Source organism: Marmota flaviventris, chromosome 5, assembly GCF_047511675.1.
Source record: "Marmota flaviventris isolate mMarFla1 chromosome 5, mMarFla1.hap1, whole genome shotgun sequence".
NCBI lineage: Eukaryota > Metazoa > Chordata > Mammalia > Rodentia > Sciuridae > Marmota > Marmota flaviventris.
In genome coordinates, this window is record NC_092502.1 from 19345566 (window position 1) to 19353335 (window position 7770).

The 7770-nt window shown below is 36.9% G+C and overlaps 1 pseudogene; it reads right to left on the minus strand.

The window, feature by feature from the left end:
* Window positions 1-270: 270 nt before the first annotated feature.
* Window positions 271-580, minus strand: LOC114095390 (peptidyl-prolyl cis-trans isomerase A pseudogene; annotated as a pseudogene).
* Between the last annotated feature and the right edge of the window lie 7190 nt (window positions 581-7770).

Sequence of the window (7770 nt, forward strand, 5' to 3'; positions counted from 1 at the left end):
AAAGGTGGCCATACTGATATAGACAGGGTGGATTTTCAAGCTAATACAACAGACGGTAATGGACATTATAATATTTTTTGTCATTTAGTTTTTATTCATAATCATAAACTTAGCTCTGAAATCCAGCTACAGTTGGGAGGGAAATAAGGAAAATGTGAGAACATAAAGATTATGGGATATCATGAGCTGATGGGGGTGGAGGGGTGCTCTCCTGATGTACAAAAGGTATGGTTTGGTGGTTAAGATAAATACAAGTCAAACATGTTAGAGTTACGCACAGTCGGTAATGGTGATCTTTTTTGCTGCTCTTGCCATTCCTGAACTCAAAGTGATCCATGGCTTCTACAATGTTCATGCCCTCTTTCACCTTCCCAAAGACCACATGCTTGCCATCCAACCACTCAGTCTTGGCAGTGCAGATGAAAAACTAGGAACTGTTTGTGTTTGGCCCAGCATTTGCCATAGACAAGATGCGAAGGCCTGTATGCTTCAGGATGAATTTCTTATCACCAAACTTCTCATCATAGGTGGACTTGCCACCAGTGCCATTGTTGCATGTGAAGTCACCACCCTGACACATCAATCATGGAATAATTCTGTTAAAGCAGGAACCCATAAAACCAAATCCTTTCTCTCCAGTATTCAGAGCATGAAAATTTTCTGTTGTCTTTGGAACTTTGCAAACAGCTTAAAGGAGATGCAGCCCAAGGCCTCACGGTCATCAATCATCAGTCATTGGTCATTGGTCTTCAGCGATGTTGAAGAACAAGGTGGGGTTGACCATGGCTGACAGAGAACAACCACAGGCAAAAGTGGCATCTTGAAATCCTCTATGCTATTCTTAATCCAGTATAAGAATACATAAAAACAGGCATAGAATTAAGTGACACTAACTATCTTAAACCTTCTTACAGCTACAAAATATTTTCCTCTATTCACGAAGCCTTTTAAATAGTTGATCCTAAATTTGGTAGATGTACAAACTTGTACAGTTGAGAAACTTTTATAGAGTTTACTACACACTCACAAACACACACACACACACACACATGAATGAGCAGCAGAAAATTTGGAGAATTTGGAATAAAAGTATTAGTTATAGCCCTGTGAATTCCCATCCTGAAGTACCGTGCCACATGTTTTACACAACTTTAGCAATGGAGGAAATTTAGCCCTATGTATTATTTCTTAAAACTACACATGAAACTACCTTTAACTCAAAATAAAAATTTAATGAAAGGTGGTGGATTTAAGATTGCAGCTCTAGCATTCAAAGACCTTGAGTCATTATAACAAGAGTCAGCTGGACAAACTGAAAGCCGGCGTTTTTCTTGAAGACTATAAGACAAACCTCTCTCCAGCTCTGGAGAGAAAGGCTTACCCAGAGACCTACAGCCGAACTCTGCTTGCAAGGAGAATAGCTGCTGGATTCTTAAACTGGAAAGAACATTTAGAAGCAATTTTGACAAACTAGTGGAGGTTACATATAGACATGCATAAGAACAAGGAATTCCTGAGACTTCAGCCTGAGGGAAGGTCCCCACCCTCTTAGGACTTTACCTCAATGAACACTGCAGCATTTTCCCACTGAAGACAGGGGAAGAGCTCGCCATGGTTCTACCAAGGGAGAGAAGAGCAACATGTGAAATAAATCCAGCGACCTCTCCTTAGGAAAGATCTATGTTTCAGAGGAGCAGACTTCTAAGAGCAAATCTCCCCCTCCAGCTCCATCTACTCTTTCTGAATTACCCAAGAAAGTGGAAAATTGCCGCAGTCTGGCTGGGCACAAAATCACGAGCCACCACACACCTTGTAGATTCAAACAGAAACTCTTTATTCCCGAACTCACACCGGCACTCTACAAACACGTTCTGGGAAAAATCCACACACTCCACCGGGCTCTGAATCCCAAATACTCTCTGAATCCCGCGAGAACTCCACGGGAACTCAAGGAGCAGGCGCGCCTGAGGCAGCAGGATACGCCCTATTCCCAGCAGGGTACACCTTAAACCTGGAACCACCCTAAACCCCCGATCCTAAACCCCAATCCGCCCTAAACCCAGATCGGCCCTGGTCCTTGAGCAAGGACACCTTTCATGCAAAGTCACTGCAAATGACCTGGGTCCACCATGGAGAGTCCTTCCTCCAAGCAACATGAAGTAGGCTGACAAAGAAATTGCGATGCGTCATTCCTACTTGGCAATGGCTCTCAGCAGAAAATACTAGAGTCAATGGGGTCCAGGGCTTCAAAGAAATCATCTTAATAGTGCAGCAGGGAGGGAAGTTTCAAAGGCCTGAGGCAAAGAAAAGCTATGCCACTGAAGAAGTGTCTGTGAAGGTCCCACTCCAGTAAAGCACTCCTCCTGCCCACAGCAAGAGGGAATCCAAAGACTAGGACACTTCCCCTCCTCAACCTCTTCCTGTCACAGTAACAGGTTCCCAGGACAATGGATTCCAGCCAGAAGGGTTCAGATTCTAAGAAGCCCTTGGAGAAACCCAAAGAAGGGAAGCAAAGAAAACAGAGGGAATTAACATTGTCACACCTATGGCTAGAGCAAGCATTAAGCTCTGCCTAACTTCTAGGCTGATTAGTATAAAACCACACGCTGAAGGCCAATTTTCCTCAGTTTCTATTACCAGATAGAACATTCCTGACTCTCAACAGAGTGTTATGAAACATGCCAAAAAAAAATAAAAATAAATAAGAAAATGAAGTATGCAATGACAATTAAATCACCAGAGCCAGACTCAGATAGGACACAGGCAGTGGAATCATCAAGCAGGAAAATTTTTAAATTGATTCTTTTTAATTACACATGATAGTGGAATCCATTTTGATATAATTGTACAAACATGGACTATACCGTATTGTAATTAGGACCCCAGTCTCGTGGATGTACAGGATGGTGAAATCCACTGGGTCATACTCATAATGTACATAGAACAGTTACATTAGATTCATTCCACTGTCTTTCTTTTTTTCTATTCCCCCTCCCTTCCCTTCATTGCCCTTTGTCTAATCCATTGAACTTTTATTCTTCCCCTCTTGCCCCACCTTATTGTGTATTAGCATCCACATATCAGTGAAAACATTGAAGCATTGGTTTTTTTGGGATTGGCTTATTTCACTTATCATGACAGTCTCCAGATCCATCCATTTACCAACAAATGTCATAAAGTCATTCTTCTTAATGGCTGAGTTGTGTTCCATTGTGTATATATACCACATTTTCTTTATTCATTCATCACCTATGTTGGCTCCATAGTTTAGCTGTTGTGAATTGAGCTCCTATAAACATTGATGTGGCTGCATCACTGTAGTATTCTGACTTTAAATCCTGGGGATACATACCAAGGAATGGGATAACTCAGTCAAATGGTGGTTCCATTCCTAGCTTTTAAAGAGTTTTCATACTGCTTTCCAGAGTATTTGTACTAATTTGCAGTCCCACCAAAAATGTATGAGTGTACCCATTTCCTGACCTTCTCTTCGACATTTATTATTACTTGTATTCTTAATAGTTGCCATTCTGACTTGAGTTAGAGGAAATATCAGTGTAGGTTTAATTTGCATTTCTCTAATTGCTAGAGATATTGAACATTTTTCAATATTTGTTGATCTTTATATTTCTTTTAAAAAGTGTTGGTTCTCATGGTTGCTGGACAGTTTACAATACTAGCTACTCTAAGTTGACCTTCAAATAACAACATACTACTTCATGCTCTGTGCAACTTCCCTAGAAGAAAGAATCCCCACTTATTCTTTCCCAACCCTCCAGGTGATGCTGTCCTTTATTTTAATTATTAATATTATATAATTATCCAAATATTTTGCTATGATTACTTTAAATACACAGTTGTATTTTAGAGAAGTTGAAGGAAAACAAAAGATTTTACCTTCACTTGCTCCTTCTCAGATATATGCATTTTTTTCCCTTTCTGACCTATACTAATTTTCTTTTCCTTGAAAACAAATAAAAAAGATGTAATAGTTATAGTAATTACAAATGAGACAGACTTCAGAACAAATATATCAAACAAAACAAGGGGCATTAAACAATCACAAAGGGTTGAGTATTCAACATGATCTAACATTTACCCAACAACAGAACCTCAAACTACATGAAGCAAACACTGCAAATGGAGAAATTCCTTATTTCATCTGGAAATTTTAATACTCATCTGTCAGTACTTTACAGATCATATGGGCAGCAAATCAGAAAGGGTATAGATAACTGAATACTACTATTCATCAATTTGTTAAAATTGGCATTTTTACGATACTCTATCCATAGCAGAATAGACTATATTTTCAAGTTCAATGAAACATTCAAAGAAAAACTACATTCTGGGTCAATAGACATATTTTTTTAGAATTGAAAAAAATTTTTAAATTATGTTCTAAGAACACATGACATTAAACCAGAAATCACAAAACAAAGCTGGAAAAATCTAAAATTTGGAAATGAATATTAAACTGTATACTTTCAAATATCACACAGATCAAGGAAGTCTCAAAGATATGAAAAAAAATATTCTGGACTAAATGAAAATACAAATATAAAATTCATTGGATGCTAAAAATCGATACTCAGGGAAATTTATATCATTGAATGCTTATATTAGAAAAGGAAAAAAGGTATTTAAAATCAATAACCTAAAAGTCTATTTCGGGGAGCTAGATAATGGAAAGAGGTGTAAATCTAAAGCAGAGGAATAAAAGAAATAATAACAGCAGAAATCAATGAAATGGAAAACAGGAGAGCAACAGAGAAAATCAATGAAATAAAAGTAGTTTCTTAGAAAAGATAAATAAAATTAATAAACATGCAACCAGTCCAACCAAGAAAAAAGGAGACAGCACATCAATTACTAATATTAGGAACAAAGAAGAAATCACAACGATCCCCCTGAATATTAAGTGATTAAACAAGTAATAATCTGAAAAAATGTATTCCCACAAATTTAAGAACTGATATTAAATAGACAAAGTGTCAAAACTTACAGAGAATACATAACTTGAATAAATGTGCAACTACTAAATAAGTTGAATCCATCATAATAACCTTCTGAAGCAAGAAGCTGTGTTACCCTTCTAAAAAGAAAGCAGACCCTAATGGTTTCTCTGGTGAATTCTATCAAACAGTTAAGGAAGAGATAATAACAACTTCCCACCAGCTCTTTGAGAAAATAAATGCAGAAAGGACTAAATTTAACACATTTGATGGGGACATAGATAAAGACATTACAATACTAAAGCCAGTTAAAGACCTTCCATAAAGAAAACCACAGACTAACATTTGACATGATCATTTATGCAAACACCCATGAACAAATAAACTATAAAAATGTGTAACAAGAATATGAAGTATGACCAAATGGGGTTTTTTGGGGGGATGCAAGTCAAGTTTATCATTCAGCAATCAATGTGATCCAACAGATTAATGGGCTAACAACTCAAAATTATGGTTTTTATTTTAGTAATAAACCAAATTGAGTGCCTCATGTGTAAGAGAGAGTTTACAATAATGCTAAAAGGGTGTGTCAAAAAAACCAAAGCAAGATTAGAAAAGCCCCAGGAAGAACCCAGAAAATGATATAGAAATATGACTGGGGTTTCTTACCACTATTTATCTCCACATTCCTGCTTTATTATTTTCTAACTAACACTTTCAGTTTCTCAGGCTCCAGTGAAGAACTTTCCTTATAGCTTAGTGGGGAGGGAAAAAGCTACTAAGCTCCCAAGGACATTTTAATATCTGCATGCATTTAGACCTTCCCGTCTTTGCATATATCCAAAACTGTCTCTTTGCTGCACCTTTACTTGTATTGTATAGATCAGAGTAGACTGGCCGCTAGTCTTTGTCAATTCATTTCTTTGAAGCTCGATGTGAATTTCATCTATAAAAGAAAGTCTTCTTATACTACCCTAGAGAGACGATTCTAGTTTGTGTAGTTTCAAAATATCTATTGTCCAGTTTTAATATATTTTGCCTTTAACTATTTGGAAATAAAGTTCTTTTGTAGTTTCTATCATGTCAAAAAAATTCTAGACACTTAAGTTTCAGAATTATGTCTGTGTAACTCTTTGTATGCCTCCCTCTGCATCAGACACATAGGAAGTACCAACTTTGCATGACTAACTAAGTGAAAAAATTTCATGAAGTACATAAAAATATTATTTGTAAAACATGTTTAAATGTTTTCATGATGTCTCTGTGGAATTTATGAAATACCTACATTCGACCAGCACTAATAAAGCACTAGGATAGATTTACTTTATTCCAGCTGGCCCACAATATAAAAACACGTTATCCGTCATGGAGAAAGGGTATTGCCATTGAGAAATGATACTCTTCCAGTATTCTTAGAGATCATTATTCAATATTTCTGTATTTCATCTGGGTTATTGTTTTGGTGGGTGCTCAGGAATCTTTGCTTGGTCTTGCTGGTCTTTCGATCCTCCTTAAGCCTCCAGATGGGGTTCTTCTAATGTATATATATGAAGGGTCATTTCCCTGGCCAGAATCCTTTAGTGCATTCTCCTTGCCATATAGATAAAATCCTCATGGTAGCATAACACTCAGGTGCTTGAAACCAAGCTCCTCTCTTGAGTTGTCCAGGGCCAATCCTCTGGAGAGATATCAGCCATTCTAGACTTTCTCTCACCTAATCTACTCAAGTTGAACCCTATTCATCCATAAGGTCATAGTTCTGGAAGCTTCTCCTTCAGTCAATGAGTGGAAAGACTGATATTTCTACTCTTCGGTTGCCAATGGTCATCTTGTGTTAACCACGAATCCTTCAGAGCAGGGATGGTGTCTCCTACCACCTTTTAATCAGTCCCTTGCCCAGGGCATGACATTTAGTAAGTTGTCACTTAACATGTTTAAATAAATGAAAGAAAGTAAATGTACTGAAGGACACACTTTAAAAATCCAAACTGCTTATATGGTCAGATGAGAAGTTTCTGCAGCTTATGGGGAGATAGGTAGGTAGATGATAGATAGATAGATAGATAGATAGATAGATAGACAGATAGATAAATGTATTTGGTTTGAATTGAGTTAATAGTCCCAGAACACAGAAGGCTCAGACTATTTAAAACCATTTTAATTTGAAATTCCTGAAAACATTTGAAATCAGAATTTTCTTTTTAATAAAGAAGCCTTTGGTAACCTCGGTGACCATGCCATCTGTCACACATTTTAGTAACATCACTTAGCGTGAATTGCATTTTCTAAGTTTGGCTCATTGCTCATCTGTTCCGTGTGCTAAATGGCATGGCATTTTTAGCATGTTTAAATTGCAAGTAATTTAGCATTTATGAAAGTTCCTTGGTGATTTGAGTCACATTCAGACAGTAATTATGATTTGTTTGAAAATGGACCATAATGCATGATTATTGTATCGTATACATGAAATGCATTTATTGACTTTCTAAATTTTGAGTACAGTAATTACTCTGAAATGAAGCAAAGCCAATTTTACTTGTTTTTATCAACTTCAAAATGTGCAAGATAATGAGATTTGTACACTGGATTTTTTTTTTCTTCTTCTTCTGATTGTTGCGAGTTTTAGCATCAAAAATCCATAGTCTATCCCTTTGATCTGATCAGAGGTTAGGTTTTATTTATACATTTTTTTTCACAGAGGAATACTTTAGACCTTGAGAACAAATAAGGCTGGAATGAGTTTATCTTCCTCAAAATGTGTTTAAAGATTGCTCAGGAATAATGTATCTATATACCATCCCCTCCCCCGCATGCC